Source organism: Halichoerus grypus, chromosome 2 (genome assembly GCF_964656455.1).
Source record: "Halichoerus grypus chromosome 2, mHalGry1.hap1.1, whole genome shotgun sequence".
In the NCBI taxonomy this organism is placed as follows: Eukaryota; Metazoa; Chordata; class Mammalia; order Carnivora; family Phocidae; genus Halichoerus; species Halichoerus grypus.
In genome coordinates this window covers 71,274,742-71,301,610 of record NC_135713.1, presented here as the reverse complement: position 1 = coordinate 71,301,610, position 26,869 = coordinate 71,274,742, and the positions used below count along the sequence as shown (strand labels likewise).

The following is a 26,869-nucleotide window of genomic DNA, read 5'->3' as shown; positions in this document are numbered from 1 at the left end:
AGCTGAATGAAGCTTTTTTTTTCCTTTTTGTAACCCTCCAAATATTTTGGAATCATATTTGTTTACACTTGGTCCCAAAATCTTTTTATTTCTATGGAAAGAGGAGTTTATACACTTTTTGGCTACCCCCTGGTCTTTGCAATGGTATACTTTAATGGTATGTTTATAGAAGAATTAGAAACACAGGCAAGAATTTTCCCCTTAAAATACAGTTGGGTTTAGATTTTAGAGAAAACATCCTTAGAAAAAGAGATTCATTTTAAATGAATTCAAACACATTAAACTTAGATTTAAATAATCATTGAACTTTCTCAAAACCTGGCAACATTTCTTCTTACATGCCCAAGGTAAGGATTTGTAAAGGAAGGAAAGGAGGAATAAGTTCATCATGGTAAATGCCAAGCTTTGGACTTATAAAATATTGATTCTCTATATCAAAATTTTGGGTTTTTTAATAATTCCCATCCTCAACCCACCTCATCACAAAAGCCCTAAGTTTACATTTTCATTTCCATAAGGACAGATGAAGATATCCAGTGTTAACAAATACCCATTAAATGTAAAAAAATAAATAACTCCTTATAATTCAGTCCTAGAGTGAATTGTTTTCTATTTAACAATTAATTTGCCTGAAAATTCCCAGAGAGTCACTTCAACACGCATTTATTTTGCCTACGTGTGCCCAGGCAGAGCTGGATTTCCTGCGAGGCTGATGATTCTCAAAGCGCATGGAACACAAGGCAAAGAGCAGACTGGCACAAGCCAGATCATTCCTGTCATAAATAGAGATGCCTTCCTTACTGACTGCTTTAAAACAGAAGTTTCTATGTAAACAAATCTTTACCAAAACAAAATCATTAAACAAAAACACATTTTACTGTTGCATTATTCCGGCAGCTTACTGCTGTCAGACTGTATTCCAAATCATTACTGAGTGATGACAAGCAGGATAGTAACTGTTACATAGAATGCTGCAAAATTAAAAAGAGAGGCTAGTGATTATTTATATTTAACAAAGCTTCATTTATTATAAACCTATAAATCCCTAATTTTTATTGGCCTAACTCTTTGGTTTGCTGTGTGTAGTAACCAACTGTGCTTTTGAAGAGTGCAGCCTATTAAAAACAATTATGGTCCTAAACAACCTACACACCCTGAATATCAAAATATACTTATTTTATCATTCTAGGAAACCCACAGAGAGCAGGTGTGTAGGATTGCCACCTTTAGCAAAACTCTGTAAGTAGTATGTGAAAGACTGAAAAATGCAGGAGAAAACACTAGTAAGCATTTTTATCATTGGGCTATACGGTAAAATTTCAAGTGTTGCCAAGTCTATGAAAAAAAGTCTGCAATAGTTAAGTAGGATTTTAAAAATGGGATTTTGATGATATAATATATAACCTAATGCGTGTATTCTATCTGTAAAGTGGAAATATTTGTTCAGTAATTTCACACTGGTATCTTGAAATTGGCCACATTGAGTGGATTTTATGATGGAAATAAACAATTGTTATAAATCACGGTTTAATTTGTTGTTTTTTGAATGTTCAGGCCTAAGAAAGAGATTGAGGAAATGTTAATAATGTAGATTAAACATAAATGTTTGCTGTGTATATAGCTATTCCATTTTACCTAACACAATAAATTGAGGAAATAGTCTTCCAGTACTCAAAAATCATTCTCTGATTCAGAAAAAAATATCTTTTATGTCACTGAAGAATAAGTGAAGTTCCAACATATATCATAATTGTTTCATTTCCTTCTTACATATTAATGTAAACAAAATATCAACCACTATTCATGTTAGAATTACACTCATTAATCATTATAATCATATGCTTCATGTTTAGGAAAATTGAAAAAACTCAGTGAAAGCATTCTGTGAGAATCAATTGGCTGTACGGAATTTACAAGAAAGAGTACATATTTTCTTTTTTGAGAGAGAGAGAGTGTATGAACGGTGGGGTAGCAAGAGGGAGAGGGAGAGAGAGAGAATCTTAAGCAGATTCCACGCTCAACAGGGAACCCATCACGGGGCTCGATCTCACCCTGAGATGACTGTGAGTTCATGACCTGAGCTGAAATCAAGTCAGACACCTAACTGAGCCACCCAGGTGCCCCTAAGAGTACATTTTTTTTTTAATTATTATATGCTATACATACATCATATAAGAAAAAGTTTCAATAAACTTAGTTACACACTTGCATACAGGCCATTAAACATTTGCTAGCACACCATTGCCTAGACAATCAAATAAACAAAAAGTATAAATCTTAAGTTTGGTATTCAAAACTATGAGACTGCCCCCGGAATCATCAGAATAGTAGAGAAAGCCATTGCCAGCACTAGTTCCCCATTCAAATCCTAGGCTCTATTTCAAAAAAAGGATGATAGATAAAATGGAATTTGAAGAACTGGACCATGTGTACATACATATGTTTGCATGTTTTAAAATACTGATGATTTTCATATATTACTGGCTATATTATTTTTCAAGCTAAAGTGCAGTATCATTAAATGGTATAATTCAGCTAAGTTTTTTTTTCTGTGGAATCTGAATTGATTGCTGGTACAAATGTAGGGGTTTCAAGTCATTATTCCTGGGGTTACTCCAAGGCAATGATTGAGACAACATGCAGGGGAGCCAACTCTTGTCCAGGAATGGAGTAGGGAGTGGGAAGTTAACCATTGCTCAAAAGCCCATTTTTGCAAAGTACAAACATAATCGCAAGACCAAATCTTTAACATTTACTTTGACTTTATCGTGTAAAAGGTCTGTCTATATATATATTTCAGAAGGTGTTCTAGTGGATTTGTGAAATTATTTTGATGAAATAATTTTAAAAGTATAAAACAATGAAATGGATTCTCTGTATACAGTTTTGAGTATAGAGATAGGCATATTGAGTGCATTCAAAAAATAGTTTTTAAATGATTTTGATGCCTTGTATACAGGCATATATTTGTTGCTGTTTCTTTTTTTTTTTTCTATTTTAGAGAGAGAGAGAGAGTGTGTGTGCAGGGGGAGGGACAGAGGGAGAAGAGAGAGACTCTCAAGCAGATTCCATGCTGAGCCCAACACGGGGCTCAATCTCATGACCCTGAGATCATGAGTTGAGCCAAAATCAAGAGTTGGCTGCTTGACACTGAGCAACCCAGGCGCCCCGGTGCTGCTGTTTTTTTAACAACAATCTTAAAATGGCCACAAAATTCTAGGTAGAAATATTATTGGCATTTACCTCAATGGGTGGAAGAATGAGTTTTCTTATAGAATGTCTTAAATATTAAATTACAAAGGATAATTTCCATACCATTTTTAAACCCAAAGAGTCTATATTTACAAAACAATTGGAGAGTCATAAATAAATAAGTAAATAAAACTATTATTGTTGCTTCTGAATATTTGTTTTAAACTTAAATGTTCCTGCTATTCACATTCAAAGTTCAAACACATGATAAAAATATGTGCCTGGAATTATTACCAAATACTGATAATACCGTCTAATTGGAATAAATTGCATAAAATTTCAGATGATATGCATATACCATTTCTCCTAGTCATGTTAAATCCCCCATAAATAAATAATAATTGTCTATAAAAATAATTTATAAGTACCAGAATAATTAATAAGGACAAAAAATAAAACTGTTGTAAAAGTAATAAACACACAGGCAGATAAAAAAAAATATGCCATTGAATAATAGTAAAAGCAACATCTAACACAAGTAATTGTCAGCCAGTAGGTATGGAAGAAGATTGCAATAACTGTGACCTGTGGAGTTTACCTGGAAAATGAGAGCAAATATATTCTTTAAGAGTTATTGAGACTGGAAGGCCAACAGATCAAATATGAGCACACTTTGGGGGTAGTAGAATGACATTTATTTATTCAACATTCAACAAATATTTATTAAGCACCTTATGTGAGTCTAACAGTGTCCTTGGCACTTGTAATACATCAACAAGCTAAACAGCAATGCTTTCTACCCAGGAGAACTTAGATTCTAGCGACTGGAGGCAGACAGCAAGTAATAAACAAACATAATAACTGAGCAAATTACATATTTTAAAGGATGTTAGGTACTACACAAAATGTATAGTGGGTTAGTGGTAAGTAAAATTAAGGATGTTTATAACTGGGGCACCTGGGTGGCTCAGACGATTGAGCATTGCTCTTGGTTTTGGCTCAGGTCATGATCTCGGGGTCATGAGATCGAGCCCAGCATCAGGCTCCAGGCTCAGTGAGGAGTCTGCTTGAGATTCTCTCTCTCTCTCTGACCCTGCCCCTGCTTGCACTCTCTCTCTCTCTCTTTCACTGAAATAAATAAATAAAACTTAGAAAAAGAAAGGACGTATATAACATTGTAAATAGTGTCATCAAGGCAACTCATTAGAAGATGAGATTTGACCAAAGATTACCAGGTAGAGAGATAATTAGTCATACCTAGAGCAAAGGACACAAGCTACTAGTGTTACAAAGAGGCCAGTGTGGCTAGGACAAAGTACTTTAGGAGAGAAGAGCAGGTGACATGATCACAGACGTTACTGGGCAAAGACGGATAATGCATGGCCATACAGGCCAAGGTACATACTTTGGTATATTTCTCTAAGAGAAGCTGAGAGTCTTCAGAAAGGGATGCAGAGGAGTGACATGACATGACTTAGTTTCACATTGTCCAGCAACTATTACTACCATCCATCTCCAGAACTTTTCTCGTCTTCCCAAACTGAAACTCTGTGTCCATTAAACAATAACTCCCCATTCTCTTCTTCTCCCCAGCCCCTAGCAATCTCCATTTTACTTTATGTCTCTATGAATTTGACTATTCTATGTACCTCATGTAAGCGGAATCACACAATATGTTCTGTGACTGGTTAACTTCACTCAGCATAATGTCTTCAAGGTTCATCCATGTTGTAGCATGTGTTAGAATTTCCTTTTTTTAATAAGCTGAATGATAGTGTTGCTAAACATTTAAAAATAATCTCTCAGTCTACTGTGTTGGAAATAAAATGTTGAGATATAAATAAGAAGTGAGGAGACCTGTTTGTTATGAATTTATTACCATAATTCAAGAAAAAGATAATGTTGGCTTGGATATTAGCAGTACAGATAGAGAGAAGTGGCCAGATGTTGGTATGATTTGCTGACAGATTGGATGTGGGTTTGGGAGAAGGGTGGTTGGGGCTATGGATGGTTGGGTAGTGAGCTGGGGCACGTGTCATTTCTTCACTCAAGCATTTTATAGCTCTTTTTCAAATAGTGGTTACTCCATCAGTCTTGGTTCCCTAGTGAGAGCCTCGTGCGGAGGAGACTCCAGGCAACTTGGAGGTGGCTGGTATTGTTGATACATGAGGCATGCTTTAGACAGAAGTCTCTTTGGAATGGATATCTATATATGGTGTTAAGAGGAATTGGGAAGAAAGGAATAGGAAATACTGGCATTAACAACTCTCTGAAGAAGCATGTTGCAGGGACGCCTGGGTGGCTCAGTTGGTTAAGCGTCTGCCTTCGGCTCAGGTCATGATCCCAGGGTCCTGGGATTGAGTCCTGCATCTGGCTCCTTGCTCAGCGGGAGCCTGCTTCTCCCTTGGGTTGGTTCTCCCTCTGCTTGTGCTCTCTCTCTCTAACAAACAAATAAATAAAATCTTTAAAAAAAAGGAGTATGTTGCAAAGGATAGCAAAGAAACAGGGCAGTAACTGGCAGTGGAAGTAGGATCAGTGCAAGGTTTTGTTTTCAAAGAAAAACATGGCATACTGCAGTAGATGAGAATGATTTAGTAGAAAGAAAAAATAAATGATATATGAAGGAAAGCACAGAATTGTGTAGGGACGGTTTTGAGTTGTCAAAAGTGGTAAGGACCCAACATAAATGAAAGTGCTGTCTCTGGCCACCAGCATGGCTAGAAGTATGTGGCTGCAGGTGCTGGTGGGTGGTGGATGTGTGGAGACTTCTCTATTGCTTTAATTTTCTTAGTAAAGTAAAAAGCCAGTTCATCAGCTTGGTGATGTTAGGGGAGCCACTAAGACACCATGAGTTCAGAAGTTCAGCTTTACACAAATCCAAACCCTCTATTTTCCAGCAAGATGGCTTAAGAGTTAAAGGCATTACTGAAGATCACCTTGAAAGAAATGGAACAAGCTTCATTTTAATTTTTGATCAAGGCACAAACTACCATTTGATCATATGTGCTAACAACTGAGAGAAAACATTTAGAGTATGTTGTAAAGAGGCATGATCTAGGAGCCACAGAACCTATAGTCAAGAAGAGTCTACACTTCTGATAGGCCTGTGACATTGGTCAAATCAATGCGACCTTTGTTCTTTATTCTGAAAATTCAGAGGTTTCAACTAGTTTGGTGGTTTTTATTTATATAATTTCTGGAAACAAAATGCATGGAATTAGATGATACTAAAAATCCATTCCAGTGTTAGTATTAATAACTATAAAAATATATGAGCAATAAGTCTCTTTTTAAAATGAAATGCTATTTAGGGGGCACCTGGGTGGCTCAGTTGGTTAAGCATCTGGCTCGATTTCGGCTCAGCTCATGATCTCAGCGTCTCAAATTGAGCCCAGCAATGGAGTCCTTGCTCAGTGGGGAGTCTACTTGAGGATTTCTCTCCCCCTCCCTCTGCTCCTTCCCCTGCTTGCGTGCGTGGATTCTCTCTCTCTTTAAAATAAATAAATAAATAAATATTTGGGGCGCCTGGGTGGCTCAGTCATTGAGCGTCTGCCTTCGGCTCAGGTCATGATCCCAGGGTCCTGGGATCGAGCCCCGCATCGGGCTCCCTGCTCAGTGGGAAGCCTGCTTCTCCCTCTCCCACTCCCCCTGCTTGTGTTCCCTCTCTCACTGTGTCTCTCTCTGTCAAATAAATAAAATAAATAAATAAATCTTTAAAAATAAATAAATAAATAAAATGCTATTTATATTAATTTTAAAGCTATAAAGATGATATGTATGTAATGATTTTTTTTTAATTCCAAGACTTTTTGTCTCTTATTTCTCTAATTCATAGTCATTTTTAGATCATATTTGTGCTCTGAATTTTCTAAATAAATGTGGTGGTGTTATTAAGTTGTCATAACTCCTTTAAATTTCAGCCAATAACTTCTCAGAAGTTGCAGCTGAGCACTTCACTTTGCAGCAAAAGTCAATAATATCATAAGAGACCACTGGAAACTTTCCTGGTGGAACACAGAAAGAACTACATTATAGCTATGGTTTGCTAGTAATTTATTTTGGAATTTAAGACCATCTCATATCTTTTGTTGAATAATTCTGTTTTCTACAGAGTAAACAACACCTATTTTATCTGACACTCAGAAGTTGACTGGAGAATCCATTTGTCTTTAATTTCCTCTGAGGAAGTATGTATAGCAAAATACATCATTATCTGGATGGTTTTATAAAAGCCCAAAGTTAAAGGTGCTCTTTTATTTTGGGTTAAAGCATTATTTTAATTGCATTTAAAAGGAAATTTCAAGAAACCAAGAGAGAGTAGTCTATCATAGTGTTCACATTCACCTTAAATTCATATTAGAATAAATATTAGTAACATGCCTACCTAGTATTTGCCTAAAGTTTAAAAATATTGAGTATCCAGTTGGTTCTGAACCCCAGAAGGCACTGTGCATTCAGGTAGGTGACTTATGAAAAGATTATTGTCTGCAATTTCCAGGCAAACTGTTCATCTAATCCAGTAAGGGGGGATTTCCTGATTCAGATGAATATCATTTCCAAGGTCTGAGAAGGCAAGGTTGTGAAAGGATGAGAAAAATCTAACCATAGTTCCCCCACCCACCCTGCCTGAATCCCACTAAGCTTTCTTTTTTCCTTCCTTCCTTCCTTCCTTCTTTCCTTCCTTTCTTCCTTCCTTCCTTTCTGCTGTTTATTTAATATTTAAAAGTACAAAATAAAGACCTCTACAAATTATTTCTATTTTAAACTTTATTTAAAAAAACTTAAAAGACCTTAAAAGTTCTACCAGGTCAACCTAAAATATCCAAAAAATGAAAGAAATCTGAGGCAGATGTTTTACAAATATTTACCTCCATTTTCTTTGATGTCATGTAACCAGATCAAAATATTTTGGTGCTTTCTGCATATAAATAGGTAAAAAAAAAATCATATATATTTCATCTATCTTCTACCCTAAAGTGATTTAAAAAAAAAAAGAAACATCACTCTTTAACATTCAAGTCCCTTTCTTCCTTCAACTTCTTTTTATATAGTTCCTTTCCACCTCTGGTTTTTAGCTTTTCTTTTGTTTTATATTATTTTGTTTTGCTCAACTTCCAATTCTTTCTATCTAGGCTGTGTCTCAACCATTTTTTTCCTCTTTCTAGTTCTTTTTTTTACTTTTCTCATTCTCTGTCACTATCACATAGCTGGTCTAAGTGTAAAACAGACATTTTTAAGTTACAGTTTTTTGATGAATAAAGTTATTATCCATAAATTTCAATTACAAAAATTTAGTATTTGCGTTCTCTCTTAATTTATATAACTTGGTTGGGTCTATATAGGCCTATGCCCCTCTCTAATTTCATAGCTGTGTTGGTAGGAAGGTAAATGCTCAGGTAAGAAGATGGGCAATGCTTTGCTTCATCTGAGTGAAGTCCTAAAGCAGACGATCATTTCAGTTCTTAGGAAAAGACAGCCCACCCCTAAAGAGATTAAGGAGATAACCATTTGTGTACAGCCATAGTGTTATTAGCCTATAAACACTGAGATTTATATTATAATATAGTATAAATACACAGAGATATATCTGGAGTTTGAATGGTTTTATAACTATTAACATTATATTCCATTTGAAAATATTTGTTTCCTCCATTTTTCTCTGGTTTTCAGCATCTTTCCACAAAAATGACTTGTCATGTTCTCTAAAAATAAACACTCTCTCAACAACTTAATGTTTTCTAGTCTGAAGCCATGCTCTGTTTTTCTTATACTATGTTTCATAATAGATTTGTTGCCGCCAGCTTTGTTGAAGTATAACTGATATTTAATAAACTACAGAGGTGTAAAGCATACAAATTTTTAAGTTGTAACTTACATGTTGAACAATGAAACTATCACTACTATCAAGATAATAAACAGAAACATCACCCCAAAAAGTTTTCTTCACTCCTTTTATAATGTCTTTTTTCATCTAATCCACAGCCATCCCTAGCCCCAGGTAACCAATGATCTGTTTTCTGTCATGATACATTAGTTGTCATTTTCTAGAAATATAAATATATGGGAGCATATAAATGTATGTACATTTTTTTCCCACACGACATCATTATTTTGAGATTTATTCATGTTGTGTATATTAATATTTCATTCTTTTTATTGCTGCATAGTATTCTTTTGTATGGATATACCACGATTTGTTTATCCATTCATCTGTTTCTGAACAACTGATGTTTCTAGGTTTTGCTTGCTCAAATAGAACTTCTATAAATGTGTATTCAATTTTGTATTAACATGTTTTCATTTCTATTCACTAAATTCCTAAGAGCTGGATGGTTGGTTTATATAATAAAGATTTATTTCTTTATTTGAGAGAGAGAGAAAGAAAACACATGCAGGGGAGGGGCAAAGGGAGAGGGAGAGAAGCAGACTCCTTCCTGAGTGGGGAGCCTAAGGCAGGGCTCCGTCCTAGACCTTGAGATCATGACCTGAGCAGAAATCAAGAGTTGGTCACTAAACATACTGAACCACCCAGGCACCCCATATATAATATATGTACATTTGCTATCATCAAAAAATAGCTAAACTGAAATCCAAAATGGCTGCACACAATTTTACATTTGCATTTGCAGTGTCTTAAGAATTTCTATTTTTCCATATTCACATTAACGCTTCAGCTAATTTAACATAAAGTAGTCCCATAATCACTTTCTCCAACAGTCACAATTTACCAGTTCTGAAAAAAATTGGGTTAGAGGCAGCATGTTAGTCCATTAAAAAACAGAAATACACTATGTTGCTAACATCACAGGTTGCAAGATCCAACAAGATCAGTGAGATCTGAAAGATGACCATAGAAAGAAGTTGGGGGGAAGTGTGGAGCAAACTTGTGGAATGGACATAAACTTGAGGCTGTTCCATTAATAACTGCATGACAATGGTAAATGATAAGATAAGCATAGCTGGAATAAGGAATTTCATCCAAATGAGAAAAGGGAGAAAATGTTGGCTAAATATTTTACAAAAACTTTTTTTTTTTAAAGATTCTATTTATTATTTATTTGACAGAGAGAGATAGTGAGAGCAGGAACACAAGCAGGGGGAGTGGGAGAGGGAGAAGCAGGCTTCCCGTGGAGCAGGGAGCCCGATGTGGGACTCGATCCCAGGACCCTGGGATCATGACCTGAGCTGAAGGCAGACGATTAATGACTGAGCCACCCAGGCACCCCCAAAAACTTTTTTGAAAAGAAGACAGGACCAGTGGTTACTGGAAAACTTAGGTCTGGAGAGTAGCTCTGAGGAGTGGAGGACCTTGGTTAGCCAAGGAGATCCTCTACAAGCCTGGGATGACCGCACAACACAAGTACAAAAAAAACAAAGACAATTTTGTCTCTTGAGGAATACAGAGCTAAATCCATTAGTTTCTTAGCAAAAGAAATACACTCTCTAAAAAGGCAGGTTGTTTTTGAACGTTGCAGTAATGAGCCTAGCAGTTCAAATTCAACAAATTTGGAATTTTAGGTTTTACTTGCAACTGTGTCACAAAGATTAAGTCAGGATTAGTTGGAAGCTCACTAATTCTTTACCAAGACTACTGAGTGAAAACACTAGAGGAAAGTCTCTCTCTTTTGCTTTTTTATAAACTTAAAAAATCCAAATCAGCCAAGCAAAAAAAACTGTTTTGAATACTTAAGTGGCAAAAAGAAGGTGATCAACACAGCAAAAAATGGGCTCAGTGGGATTGAGGTTGCATTTTATGTTCTTACTCATTCATTTTTCCAGCCACCTGATAGAAAGTGGGAACTCAGTGACACTGCAACAAGAGGTCATTTTTCTGCCCAGAGAACCTCCTCATTAAGTTTCAATTATTTTGCCAGTTTGTAAAAACTGCACAGTTTTTCCATGTTTCTTACATTCCTAACACATATAGGTGGTTAATGTCTCTTCACATATGTTTCACAGCAGGATCTGAACTATTAGAACGTGTTCTGCTAAAGTTTTTTTTCAATAGAGCATGTAAATGCGACCCCTGATGGGTGGTGTTTCTTCAGACATGATAAGATTCACTGACTCAGCCACTACCCCAAACAGGGACAGTAGGGGTGACTTGCTTATTAAAGTTTCATTGGTAGTGGACGATAACATATAGACCACAGGTACTGCTCCGGGATGTGTGCTGTTTCCATGAGTAACCCAGAGAGAGAAAGGGAGGAAAGAAGGAAGGAAAGGAGGGAGGGAGGGAGAGAGAGAGAATCAAAATGCCTTCTAGACGTTTAGTACCATGAAACAATCAGTGAGCAGCCCTAAATAGTATCTAGGTGACTTCTATATTTACTCATGGGAGTGACCTGGATTCAGCAAAATATGATGTTGCAGAAATTAGACGTGTTTAGTTAAATTAGTTAAGAAATTTTGTACTTTATTGGATTTCTCCTTTAAGTGAGATAACACTAATACACCTCGAAATTCATCCTAATTTTTAATAGGAAAAAAAAACTATACACATGTAAGGGGACTCAAACAAGTACAAGTTTGTAAGTCTTATACGTTTTAGTTTAATTGGGCCAAAAATCACATAAAAATAGATTATTCCCAACATTTAACAAAAATTGTTTACAATTTTATAGTTCTCTATGTATCTTTACTTGCTGTTTCATTTGATTTTCTCAAGAATCCTGCTGAAGATGAACAGAACAAGTAGTCAAATGGCTTATTTCAAAATGAAGAAGTTGAGGCTTAGGTTACCAACAAGATTATACAGTCTGAAGAGAGTTCAGCCTTGCATTTTCTCCATTATAAGCTTGATACCATGTTATATTGTGCCACAAAGTTTGTTTTCTCTACCATTGCTCACAGGTATCAAACTGTCCTACCAATAGCCAGGCAGTTCTAATTTACCCATGAGCTCAGCCACACATTTATAGCTCCCGAAAAAAGTTCGTTGTTTAATAAAAAGGAAAATTTTGAGGACTGTGATTAAAGAGTTCACCAGTTAGTGTTCCCAACAGAAAACAGAGGGCAAATTCAATAAAGGACAATTATTAATTCTAGAATGCTTTATTTACAATAACTTGCAAAGGCGTGAGGTAAAGGTCTGGGGTAAAGGAAACAAGGGATGGTGCAGTAACCAGGAGTTTACTCCAATGTCCTAAGGGATGTGGGTAAGGGGTGTGTTACCAGAGCCTGGGATCAGAAAAAGGTAGAATAAGGCCTTCTGTCTTGAGAGAAAAGTGATTGATCTTTGGCAACCCAAATCTTGCAGGGAAGGTGTGGTGGATAAGAATCTTCATTTCCCTATCTTCTTTATGATTTCCTACCGGGGCTACCCTATCAGCTGAACACCTAAAGGCACTGGATATATAAACGCGGTTAGGACAGAATGGCCTCTGGTTGTAGAGAGAGACATGGAGAGTGGATTTAGAAGAGGGAAAGGAGAAACAGAAAAGGCTTCATAGAGTTTTATTAGGACGAAGAGAACATTTAGAATACTTCTACCTGATGGTAGGGAATTCTATGCCTTCTCTACCACCTGACTCTTCGTAGAGGCTTTGTCCTCACTAATTTGTAAAACTGAGCATAACTTGTACCTGTACAGACATATAGAGCATCTGATTTCAAGGCTGTAAGAAGTAGAAAGCTCTAGGCAATTATCCTATGGCTTCACTTGTCAAGCAAATGTGAGTCACTTTCTATGCAAATGCACATGGTGGACATTCCATGATAGTTCCCAGGTATATAATAAAAATGTTCAGAGTCTTTAAGAGCTAGGCAATTATCATGAATGACTGAATTATGCCAGGCTTAAGAAAATGCACATTTTATTCAGTATTTAAAATGGTGAGGTCTACTTTTTCTCTATTACTTTCTCAAATTTGGTAGGGATATGACTATAATTTTACTTCCTCCTTTCATTTCTTTTTGAAAAAAAGAAAATAAAGACAACAACAGAACAACACAAAAAGCAAACAAACAAAACCTCAGCAATCCAGGAGTAATTAGTTCATGCCCAAGGGACTTTGTAGTGTCTCTTGGCTACCTGCTAATTTCAGAGGAATCTTGAAAACTTTGGACAGGCAAGAGAACCAGGTCTCAGGGGTATAGCAGTTTTGGGCGGGCAGAAAAGTCTAATTTTGGCTTAATCAAGCTACCCCAAGGAAGTTACTAAAGAGTATTACCTTTTGTGGATGTGAAAAGGTTGTATCTTTGGTCATAAGATTAGTTAACAGTTCATCTGTGGTTAGTTGTCTATTGACCCAGTAGTGTTGCCTGATGTACCACCCACAGCTCAGAGGTATGCGGCAATAAACATTTACGTCTGGCAGGTCTTATGGCTTCTGTTGATCTAGACATGGCTTGGCTGTTACTGCTCATTGCCTCTGTGCAGTAGTTTGCTCTTTAAAGTATCTGCCAGTTGACTCTGCTAATCTTGACAGGGCTCACTCACATACCTGGGGTTTGACTGGTTATCTGCTCATCGAAGATGGTCTCCGCTGGATTGATTGGGGAAAGTCAGCTCAGCTTCACATCTCTTATCTTCCAACGGATTACAATGGGCATATTCTCCTGGTAAAGGGAGAAGCAAGAGTAAGAATGAGTCTCTGCAAATCTTTTCATGTTTCTGCTTGTGTTACATTTACTACCGCCTTATGGGCCAAAGCAGCACCAATTTTTCCTTTTTTTAAACTCTTTTTGGACTTGGTAACAATCTTATTTTTTACAAAACACTCTGGTTAGTGAAATATTTTCTAGATTACTTAGGGAAGTGGGGGGAAGGAATGAAAGAAGTATTTATAAAATACCTGGAAAAACTCATCTAGCCAGCTGTGGACAAAAGAATAAATTTAAGAGAATAGGAAGGGATTTTTTTTTTCCTTTTTGATCAAGAAAAGACTTTTATGTTACACAACTTCCCATCCATTTTAGAGGGATGATAGAATACCATTCCACAAAGCCTTATGAACAGCCTGAAGCAGCAGTTCTGCATTCTCAACATTTACCTTAGAAAGAAACATTGGGTCTGTCAGGCTTGATAGTTCAGGATTTATTTGACTGACTTCATGATCTGACTCTGGGGCATGACTGCTCTTCTGAATTCCCTCTGTTTTCTTAAATACTACTCATTCTTTAATGCTCACTTCATTTCCTTCCCTCCCTCATTCATTTGTTTTTCCAAACAGCTCCAGCTCTTTTTGATTTTCCCATTTCTGAAATCTCCATGTATATTTTAAAATCTAAACCATAAAATTTATTTCTCAAAAACTACTGTTTCTAGTACCTAGACAGGCATTTTTATATGTGGTAGTCACTTGAATCATATCTGCTTTAAAAAGAGGGATATTATGCAGTGTTTGTTGTATGTGTTGTTTAATGTGCCTTATTTCCAAAGATGATTTGAAAGATGAAGATACAATCAAACCAAACCAAAGCCATTTTTATAGTTCTAAAGAGAGAACTTGTGCTATTACTGGAATTACTTAACGATGGCAAGGAACTGAATCCAGAGAAGGTAAGTGTACTGGACACTAGAACTGACTTGAACTTGAGGATTCTGAAAATGTTTTCTTGTCAGAGAGAGACTATATATCAATTTTGGCAACAACAAATAGAAAACCTTTTGTGAGTTTCTTTGGAACTCTGATTTGCCTCCTTCCAAATTTAATCTTACAAGAATTAAATACCCCTGAGGAAGAGCATATAAATTATTTTTTAAATTTAAATTTTTCTAAGAAAATCCATCCTTGATTGGGGCGTAAGAAATGGAACAGGAGTTGCAGGAAATGAAGTGGGATAAAATTTGGGGAAAACCAATAATTTCTTGCCACATGGTTATTTCTGGAACTAACTGTTTTAGGTTGAGGATATGGAGAGGAGTGAAGTTGTCAAAAGAGGTCTAAGTCTGGTGCTTCATGGAGGACAGATCAGACCCATAAAGGGTTTCTCTTCCCAAGGTTCTCTCAGGCAATGAAGTATCATAAAAAGGAATAGGTGAAAATCATGAATGTTTCACAAAGGAATAAAGGAATTCTGAAAGAGGTATGAAAGGAAAAGTATTTTCATTTGGGGTGTTACTGAAAGCAAATAGAGGCAGTTATTTAAATTTGCAGCTGCTTCAGACGGTGGATAACAGTTGAAGCAGAAATTAGGCTAACTAAAAAGCTTCAAATGAATGAGATATCCATAGAGGCTTTGAAAAGCTCTGATATATCCCTGGGACCCTGTCAGGTCACATATAAATATGGTTGTGTACATACCCAGGGTTATGCATATGCTCAAAAAAGAAAGAGCCAAGAAGGCCCTATGCTCTTACCTCTGGCTACTCTTAAGGCTCTCACATGCAGGAAATGAAGGCTAAGACAAAGATGTCAGCTGACTAGGTGAAGTTAAAGATGTGCCTCCAACATGCACAAAGAACTGCAAATACAGAGAGATGTATGTTTTCCAACGATTTCAGGAAATTTTTGTCCAGTCATTAGCTGAACACTAAGCTGACTTAAGAGAGACTCTACAGCTATAAATGACAAAGAATACAAACTTTACAGAATACAGAATTAGTTTATATAACTCATTAAATAAACAACAAAAACAAAACAGCAAGCATCCACAATCAGCTTAAGTTGAGGTGTGGGGGAAGGGTGGGAAAATCTGATATCCAGAGTTGCCATATGGTCTTATTTACAATGTTCAGTTTTAAACAAAAAGTTATAGGCCATGCAAAGAATCTATAAAGTATGGCTCAAACAAAGGGGGAAAAATCACAATAGAAACTGTCCCTGAGGAAGCCCAGGGATCAGCTATTTTAAATCAGCTATTTTAAATATGTTCATATAAGTTAAAAGAACCATGTTTTAAAAACTACAGGGCAGTATGAGTATAACGTCCAACCAAATAGAGAATAAAGAGATAAAAAGTATAAATAAAAGAACCAGGAAGATTCTGGCATTGAAAAGTACAGTAAGTTCAATGAAAAATTCACTGGAGGGGCACAACATCAGATTTGAGATTGGTTCTCTCCCTCTCCCTCTGCCTCTCCTCGCCATGCCTTTCTTTCTCTCTCCCTCTTTCTCTCTCAAATAAATAATAAAAAGTCTTTAAAAAATACTTTGAGATAAGTAAAACAAATATAAAACAAATCAAAATTTATGGGATGAAGCTACAGCAGTATTTAGAGGGAAATGTATGTCTATAAATGCCTATATTAAAAAAAGAGATTAATATTCTAACTTTCCAACTAAAGAAACAAGAAAGCATAAGCAAACTAAACCAAAATCGAACATAAGGAGCAGAAATAAATGATAGAAAATCCAAAAGCAGTAGAGAAAATTAACAAAACTAAAATTGTGTTCTTTGAAAAGTTAAAAAGATTGACAAACTGTTAGCTGGACAGCACAAGAAAACAAGACTCAAAGTACCAAAATTAGAACTGTAAGAGGGAACATTACTACAGAATTTATAGAATTAAAATCAATTATAAGGAAATGCTAAGAATAATTGTAAGGCAAAAAGTGAGATAACTTAGATGAAATTGACAAATTACTAACAGACCTATAACAATGAAATAGACTGTGTTAGTAACCAAAAACTTTCTACTTGCATATAAAAGTACAGGGTTAGACTTTAGTCAGTTAGTTAAAAAATGGCCAAAGAATTTGAAGTCATTTCTCCTATGAAGATACACCATTGGCCAGTTAGCACATAAAATAATGCTCGATATCATTAATCATTAGGGAAATGCAAAGCAAAACCATGAGATACTACTCCACACCTGCTAGAAGAGCAGTAATAAAAAAAAGAAGACCATATTAAGTTTCAATGAGAATGTAGAGAAATTGGCATCCTCTTACATTGCTGCTGGGACTGTAGAATGGTAGAGCCATTGTGGAAACTGTGACAGTCCCTTAAAAGTTAAACATAGTTACCATGTGCCCCAGGAATTCCATTCCTAGGTATGTACACACAAGAAGTGACAACATATGTTCATAACAAAACCTATACACAAATGTTCATAATAGCTATAATAGCCAAAGAGTGGAAACAACTCAAATGTCCATCAGCTGATGAATGAATAAACAAAAAATAGAATATTATTTCACTATGAAGGGAATAAAATACTTACATATGCTAAAACATAGATGAATATTGAAAATATTATGCTAAGTAAAAGTAGCCAGACACAAAAGCTGGCATGATTCCATGTATATGAAATGTCCAGAAGAGGCAAATCTCTAGAGACAGAAAGTTAATTATTTGATGCCAGGGGTTAGAGGGAGGGGAGAATGGGAGTGACTGCTAATAGGCTGTGATTTCATTTTAGGGCGATGAAAATATTCTTGAATTAGAAAATCATGATGGTTTCACAACATTGCTTAATATAGTAAAACCCACTGATTTGCACCCCAAAAGGGTAATGTGTAAAGTATATGAATTATATTTCAACAAAAAATCAACTTTTTTGAGGTATAATTAACTTCATTTACTCAGATTTCAATCTTTGCCCAATATGTGAATACAGTATATCTCTCCATTTATTTAGTCCTTCAATCTCTCAGCAGTATTCTGTGATTTTTCACCATGTAGATCTTGCACACCTATCATTCAATTTATCCCTAATTATTTCATATTTTTGATGGTAATATTTTACTTACCATTTTACTTTCAAGTTGTTCAATGTTAATATATGAAAATAGATTTTTTTTTGTACAGTTATATAGTGTCCTATGGCTTTGCTAGCTCAATTGCTAGTTCTTGCAATTACTAGTTTTGTTTTGTTTTGTTGTTGTAGCCATAGGACATATATAACTGTACAAAAAAAAATCTATTTTCATATATTAACATTGCAGAAGATTTCCTTGGATTTTCTATATATATGACCATACAATCTCCAATTAAAGAGAGTTTTATTTCTTTTCCAATCCATATGCATTTGATTGCTTTTTTTTTTTAGAGAGAGAGAGTGTGTACGTGGGGGTGTGGGGGGCAGAGGGAGAAGGCGAGAGAGAATCTTAAGTGGACTCCATGTCCAGTGCTGAACCCTGACCTGGGGCTCAATCCCAGGACCCTGAGATCTTGGCCTGAGCTGAAATCAAAAGTCAGATGCTTAACCAACTGAGCCACCCAGGCGCCCCGCATTTTATTTCTTTTAAATCTATGGAGACATACTGTTTTTTGTTTGTTTTGTTTTGTTTTTGTCCCAGAATAATGTGTATCTTGGTATTTTTTCCATGTATGCTTGAAAAGAACTACTGTTAGGTGAAGTTTTCTATAAATGTCAATTAGGTCTGGGTGCTTTATAGTTTTTTTTCAAGTTGCCTTCTGTTAATTGTCCTATCATTTCTTGAGAGAGGAGGTATTGAAATCTCTAACTACAAATGTGGATTTATCTATTTCTCCTTTTAGCTTTATTGTTTGCTTCATGTATTTTGAAGTTCTCTTATCAAGTTTATTAGGATTGTAGTAGTTCTCTTAACAGAATTATTATGGCCTCTTGACAAATTAACTTCTTTATCATTATGAAACAACTGCCTTCATTTCTGATATTTCTTGCCTTAAATGCTACCTTGTCTGTTTTTAATACAGCTACTCCAGCTGTTTTTATTTGTGCTAGCATGGTATATATTTTTCTTTTTCTTTTTAACCTAGATGTGGTTTTATATTTAGTTTCTTGTAGATAGTATATAGTTGGATGTAGTGGCTTTAAAATATGGCCATAAATTATTTGATATTCCTTCCTCCAACAGTTGAAGTCTAATTCTCTTCCCCTTTAGTGCAGGTTAGACTCAGGGATTCACTTTTAACAAATTGAATAAAGCAGACACAGTAGTGTAAGACTTCAAAAACAAGGTCATAAAAGGTACTGCAGTTTCCTCCTTGCTCTCTCTTTTAAATAACTCATTCTGGGAAAGCTATTTGCTTTATCACAAGGACTCTCAGTCAGCATTGTGAAAAGGTCCACGTAGTGAGGAACTGAATCGTCCTGCCAACAAGTGGATCCCCAGCCCACATGAAGCCTTTCAGGCACTGAGGACGATTTGACTGCAAGCCCACAAAAGACCATGAGCCAGAACCTCTCAGTAATGCTGTTCTCAGATTTCTGACCCTTAGGTCTTACCATTTATCCAATCAAATAATCTTTGCCTTTAATTGATTTGTTTGGGCCATTGATATGTAATGTGATTATCAGTATGATTGAGCTTAAATCTGTCCCATCCCTCTTTGTATTCTCTTCCTCCCTTTTGTTCCAGTCCATAAACATGATATACTTTTCCATTTATTACTTTTTTTTTTTTTATAAGTAAGCTCTATGAGCAACATGGGGCTTGAACTCATGACCTGAGATGAAGAGTCACATGCTCTTCTGACTGAGCCAGCCAGGTGCCCCTGTCCTTTTATTTAGATTTTCTTTCATTTCTCTTAGCAATATTTTTCAGCTTAGAAATATCAACAAGTGCAATAAATGTAGTATATAGTTTTTATGATATTGCAAACATCATTTTAAAATAGCATTTTCAACTGTTTGTTGGTAGCATATAAAAATACAATTGATTTCTGTATATTGACCATATATACCGGCATCTCAAAGTAATACTGTAGAAAGGAAAATGAGTTAGAATTTCTTTACCTAACTCCTATATATATATATAAAATATATATATATAAGATATATGTATATATTATATATATATATATATATTATATATATAAATGGTCTTCTTTATTTTAACATAAAGTCAGGTTAAATTGAATATTTCAGTCCCCTGTCCAGACAGTATATAATAGTTTCTTATAGGACCTTCTGGAACAATGATTCTGCTTTGTGTCATTACAATTCAAAGTGATAGACCATGGGGGAGAGCGGAAAAACCCAAAAAAACAAAGTGATAGACCAATGGTAGGGATTTCAGGTTACAAAGTCCAGGTGTGATGACAGCTGTATATTTAGTAAGTTAGTTTTCTGATATTCCCCAAATTAAGCCATGAAAGTAACCACATACTCTGCCCATTTATAGACATGATACAGTCTCCATTCTCTTTGGGGAATCACTGGCCAACCCCCATGAATCTATGGCAAACATGGCATTCAAAATTGATATGCAAGTATGTTAAGGTTTTTTTTTTTTTCCTCTAAATCCATATCTATTATTTGTTTTATTGCCAAAATGATGCAAAATGTATGTAGTTTCGGCTCACAGCCTTAATCCTTGCAGTTCTGAAAAACCATCTGCAGCAATCTTCATTTGTCTAGGAATCAAAAGGACAGGAGTTTTCTCAAAAAGGAGGTTCCTATTCAGGTACTCGAGATTATATAGTTATTTTTTTCCTAGACAATTTTTATTCTTTCTAAAGACACAATGAGCTTTAATTTCTTATAAACTTAGAAATATCTTTTTGTGATAAGAGCAATATTTCACTGCATCTGGGAGTAGGTAGGAGTTCGGAGAAATATGTTTTTTTGTTGGTCTATAACATATATAAAATATATATAAAATTTTTTTGTTGCTTAAATGAGTCCTGTGCAACTGGTCTAAACTGTTTAATATGATTTTCTGGTTTAGAGGACATGGAGTTCACGATGTTATTTTTTGTGAATTTTGGCATTATTTGAATAGTTCAGGATTTATTCTACAGGCAAATAAATACTAAAACTTCCTACATATATGAATATCTGAAATAAATAGCGTTCATATTACCCATAATTTTTGAAAAATAAAGAGATCATACAAATTTCTAATAGGATTTACATAAAATACAAAATAAATAATTTCAAAGGGATAGTTTTATGTGCCCAAATTTAAGAGACTAAATATCCAAATTATTGCTATATAAATAGATGGATAGACATTTTAATTTTTTAAAAATAATCATTTATTTTAAAAATAGCAAGCTCATGAAACATAGAATATTATCTTCCATTTCTTTTCTAGCATCCATAGACCTTCATATGTTGCCAGGTACAGAGAAAAATTCAGGATTTATGTGGAGAAGTTGAGTATAATTGTACCAAAGATGGAACTGATCATCCAATTCCACCATTTCTTTTGCCTTCCCTTTAAATTTAGAGAAGAATTTTCTCTTTCTTTAATTCTCCACTTAAAGCAAGGACAATTCAGAGATACAGATCAAATCTACATATATGTAAAGCATCATTTTTTTTTCATTCATTCCTATGTAACAGGCTTTTGTTTAATGTCTTCAGTGTACCAAGACACTGATAATATTAAGGATATAAGGATGATTATCTGACTCTGGGGACCACAATGTTGACTTAATTTTTTTAAGATTTTATCTTATTTTTTTAAAGATTTTATTTGAGAGAGAGAGAGAGAGAGAAAGAAAGCGCGCGCGCACACGCGTGGGGGGAGGGACAGAGCAAGAAGCAGACTCCCCTGCTGAGCAGGGAGCCCAACACTGGGTTTGATCCCAGGACCCTGGGATCATGACCTGAGTTGAAGGCAGTCACTTAACCCACTGAGCCACCCAGGAGCCCCTTAAGATTTGATTTGATTTGATTTGATTTGATTTTTATTATTATTTTTTCCAAGATTTTATTTATTTGACAGAGAGAAAGAGAGCACAAGCAGAGGGAGCAGCAGGGGCAGAGGGAGAAGCAGGCTCCCCACTGAGCAGGAAGCCCCATGCAGGGCTCAATCCCAGGACCCCGGGATCACGACCAGAGCCAAAAGCAGACACTTAACTGACTGAGCCACCCAGTTGCCCCCTTAAGATTTTATTTTTAAGTAATCTCTACACACAACATGGGGCTCAAACTCACAACCGTGAGATCAAGAGTCACATGCTCTACCAATTGAGCCAGCCAGGCACCCCCACAATGCTGTCTTAATTTGATGAATCATGGCAATAAAGATTATAGGAAATTTTTATGTTAAGTAATTTTTTTTTTATTTTCTAAATTTGTACAAAAAGCTACAAGATTGAGAACCACTACTCTATGACATAAAGTTGACTAAACCAGAAAATCTCTAATATTGTTCAATATTAGTAACAGGAAAAATACTTAATCTTTTATTGTGAGAGATTTAAGAGTTTTTTTAAAAGTTTAGCGATCATTAAAATTCAACTCCTTGGAGCTATAAAATAAAATTATTGCTTTTGCTCTATGTGAATTGGTGCATATATTATTTAAACTGCTGTTAATTTGTGTGCCACATTGCAATAATTGCTCTGGAGTCCATAATATCATTTGTTGAGGAATCAAGGTACCACTGCTTGATTAGATTTAAATTTAATCTTAAAAATTAACCTGAAAATTTCATTTGATTAGACACATGTCTAAATTATAACTAGGAAATGCAAATAATATTTCCATATATTTACTGATAGACTAGAATTCTAAATTATTACAACATTGAAACAGGTTTACTTAGAGTATATATTTTCACTTACTTCTAATCAATACTGTTGTAAACAGAAAACAGAGCAAATATAGTTAAGACATTAGAGGATGGAAATAGTGAACTTAAAAATAATATCTCAAATAAATGTCATTCATGTATTCATTACAAATTATACAAGCTGAGAATATTATTTTGAGGTAACATTATAATACATACTTTATTGAAAAATACCTGGCTATTTAACATACAGTTAAAAGATAATACGTTTGAAAGTATAATGAACTTTGTGGTAATGAATTAATGCCACAAACATATTAAATAAGCAACTGTGTTATATGAAGATAATTGTAATTCCATTACATATGAAAACATTTTTTTTTTTTTTTAAGTAGGTTCCATGTCCAGGGTGGAGCCCTACACAGGGCTTAAAATCAGGACCTTGAAATCAAGACCTGTGCTGAGATCAAGAGTCAGACACTTTACTGACTGAGCCACCCAGGCACCCCTAAAAACATTTTATAATAAAAAATTGACATGCAATTTAACAAAACTTGCTTGTATATTTATGTGATATTCTCTGTGTATGCAAAATTTATATTATTTTGGAATAGTCAATAATAAATGATGTTATAAAGATCACCAGTGATATATAGGCATTTTCATCTTAATATATATACTTCAGTAGTTTAATAAATACAGAACTTTGGTTGTGTTGGAACTGTTTGGAAGCAAATGTGTTCCTGTCTCCCGTGGTGCTTGCTATCTTGCTAAGAACAGAGGAAGATTCAGGATTTATGTGGAATGTATATGGAATATAATTAGCTCAAGAGATAAATCTGATGCCCCAATTACAAAATATTAATGATAATAACAATAACATCTTACTGTATTCCCAATCACCTGTTCTAAACACTTTACCATGTTGGCTCATTTAATATTCACAGTAACCTTATAGGGCACATACTATTATTATACCCATTTTATAGTTGGGAAAAACAAATCCCAGGTATAGGCAAAGTTTTCTTTAGACCACATGCTCCAATCATATATTCTGACCCTGGTCTCAGAAGCAACCACTAGTCTGAGTTTGGTATATACTCCTCTAGTCCATTTTTATCTTTTACATTCACATGTCTAGCCATAAACAGTATTTAATATTGTGTTCTGTGTTTAAATGCATAAAATAGTATCAGACTGTATGTGTGTTTTGAAATTTTTTTTCAAGATTTAGACATGTTGTTATATGTTTTGTCTGTTCCTTTAAATTGTTACATTTTAGTCCAACCATCTCAATTTTACAACTATGAAGCGAAAGGTGAGCTATTTTATTTAACAAGGTTAATTTAGTAAATTAACATTCAGTTCCCTTACTTTCAAGCCAGTAGCTCTTCCACAACATAGCAGCCACTACCATAAACATCCTGCATGATCTTGCATAAAAACCACTCTAGATTTCGGCATTCTCATTAGTAAACATGGTAAAGATGATACAGCTGAATTAGATGATCTCTACTTTCAAAAGTCTAAAAGCCACAACTCTGAAAACCTGTTTCATGGGGACTATGTTTATATTTCCTCATGAATATATTGACTTCTTGATATTACATTTTGTGTGTTCTCCTGAAATCGCTCATAGTTCTGGGCACATAAATAGCTAGGGAGGAATCAAGATTTGTGAAACTTATCTGACTACTTCCGTACACTAATCTATCCACAAAATTCTCTGAATAGCCTTCCCGGAAGAGTACCTCTACTGTGTACTCTGCTTCTTCTCATTATTTTGCCTGCAGGACTAACTTAGTGATATAAATAATAATAATAATAATAATAATAATAATAATAATAATTAATATGACTAAAACCTTTTAATTCATCTTTCCGTTTTTCATAGCTATTAAAACTGTCCTTTGCACCTAATCTTGTGTGTGTGCATGTACGGTTTCTTGAGCTTTAAAAAACATTTAAAAAGAAAGCCACTAAATGATAGCTCTCTGTAATCTGTTTATCATAAATGATGAAACTTCACACTTCCATTTTAATTCCAAATATATACTTTCCAAATGATTTTGTATAATATGAAAACCTTGAGTTCAAGAAGCACTAGGATTTTCTTTATTCTCTGAGCATAATATTTCTAGTCTGCAATGTCCTTACAGTCTCTAGTCTCTGATAAATAGCCAGAGGATTAATGTTTTAGTGAAAGCTAGCTTGTCATCTTCAAAAGGAAACCTCTTCAAATCAAAGTCTCTAATGTGCCTTGCCTACAAAGTGAATTTTAAATAAACACTGTAAAAAGAAAGAGAAATTATCTTTCCAACCATTTTTCTGCTTGTACCAGTTTGTACCTATTATCCACACACACAAATATACACTTGCTTGCAGATATCTTTAAATGTGTAGACATTCTTATAAAGGAATTCTCTCTTAAGTAACAACAATAATGCCACTGAAAGTAAATGACTGCACATTGCTTTATTTAAGTAATTTAATGATCTATTATAGTTCATATTAAGGTAACATGAGTGCAAAAGTACTCTGTGAACAGATTAAAAAAAAATCACTGTCCAACTCTTTTAAGGTTGATGGATCCAGTTGGTATAACCAAAAATTTTATTAGATCTCCCATATGCTGGAAACACAGAGCAATCTAAACAGCAAATAAATGACAAAATTGTTTCATGTCAATAAAGCACTGGAATAATGTGGAAAGATGTTACCCAAACTACTAATTCTCCTTTTCTTCCTTACTCCCAGTTACTGACTCATTACTTTCCTACTAAGTCCAATATGAAAGTAAAATGATAGAGTAAGGAGATTATGAAAGGAGGAATTTCTAAAAGAATAAATAAATCAAAACATTTAAAAATATCTAGCCTGATCCTACTCACCTGACCCGATTTCTTAGGGAAAAGTGTGGTGATTTTATAGCTTTACAGTTTTATTTGTTTGCCATTTATGGTATTATTCTGAGACCCTCTTTGTTTCCTCTTTTTCTAAGCTGTAGGGTAGTTAATAGTGATTCAGTTTGCTTTATCTAAGAAATCTTACTGATCTAGAAATCATAAGTTCTCCCCACAGCTTCAATAGCTTGGAGCCTGCTGCATTTGTCATCACAAAATCATGTTACATAATTTAAGTGTTATTTAATAGCATATCTGACAAAGTAATTGTTTTTTGGGGGGGAAGGGGGGGAACTGGTTCATTTTAATTTGACTACTTCAATAATAGCATCCAGGGAGGCAACTTGAATATTTCTAAATCCATCTAGGCAAGCTTTTTCTGGGAAGTTTTCATGCTGCTAGCTAATCTCATTCCTAGTGATTTAATTATTATTTAACCAAAGAAAGTATTATTTTTCTGAGATTTGCCTGTTTCACCTTCTTCTCTAATTCTTAGTGCCAATCCTTACAATGAACCTACTGGGAGATACATAGTCTTCTGTAGAATGCACTCAGGTACAACATGGAGTACTTTTACATATTTGACTTAAAAAAAAAATCATGACCGGGGTGCCTGGGTGGCTCAGTCATTAAGCGTCTGCCTTCGGCTCAGGTCATGATCTCAGGGTCCTGGGATCGAGCCCCACATTGGGCTCCCTGCTCAGTGGGAAGCCTGCTTCTCTGTCTCCCACTCCCCCTGCTTGTGTTCCCTCTCTCGCTGTGTCTCTCTCTGTCAAATAAATAAGTAAAATCTTAAAAAAAAAAAATCATGACCAAACAATTTATGGAACAGATAGTGTTCAATACCATTTTACGTATCTGATTTAAATCCTTCACACTGTAGAATACTAGATTAAGCCTTTTCTAAAATATAATAAAAATGTTATTTCAATATGTATTTATAGTCTCATTATATATTTAAGAACCATTCTCATAACCAATGACATGTTATAATTTTAGCTTCATGGCTTAGTAAAAGTATTATGTGTAATGAGTAAGGGTACACTAAAAAGTATGTTTGATCTAAAACACAAAGTGGGAAGCTCATAAAAACTGTCTCAATAACGAATTCCACAAAAATGTGTAAGAAAAGAATAGTACATGTTAGGATAATATGTGAATTATTAACAGATGCCAATTCTGTTAATTTCCGTCCCAACTTCCATATTAACTTCATGTTATTTCCTTATTTTGGCTTATGAGATATGAGTCTGGCATTGCCCCAGGGAGGGGAGTGGTCCTAGTAACTATTGGACCAAAATGTATAATTCACAACTTCATGTTTAAAAAATAAACTTTCCCCCCAAAAGATATAGTTCAAGTAAAATAAAATAAAATGAAATATGCAGAAGAAGACAAGATCAAGCATAAGCAGCTACCCCACAATCCTCT

General features: G+C 35.0%; 1 long non-coding RNA gene across 2 annotated transcripts in view; it reads right to left on the bottom strand.

Annotated features, from left to right (window-relative positions):
- The window catches only part of LOC118537505 (uncharacterized), a 100,313-nt gene that overhangs the window by 5,858 nt on the left and 67,586 nt on the right, over window positions 1-26,869 (bottom strand). The window contains exons 2-3 of one of the 2 annotated variants that reach the window (XR_013445321.1): window positions 13,638-13,752; window positions 5,481-5,632 (exon numbers count right to left, since the gene is read on the bottom strand). This is a non-coding gene — a long non-coding RNA (uncharacterized LOC118537505). Of the gene's footprint in view, window positions 1-5,480; window positions 5,633-13,637; window positions 13,753-26,869 lie in introns of those variants that run through there. The other variant, XR_004918163.2, reaches the window with a different exon arrangement.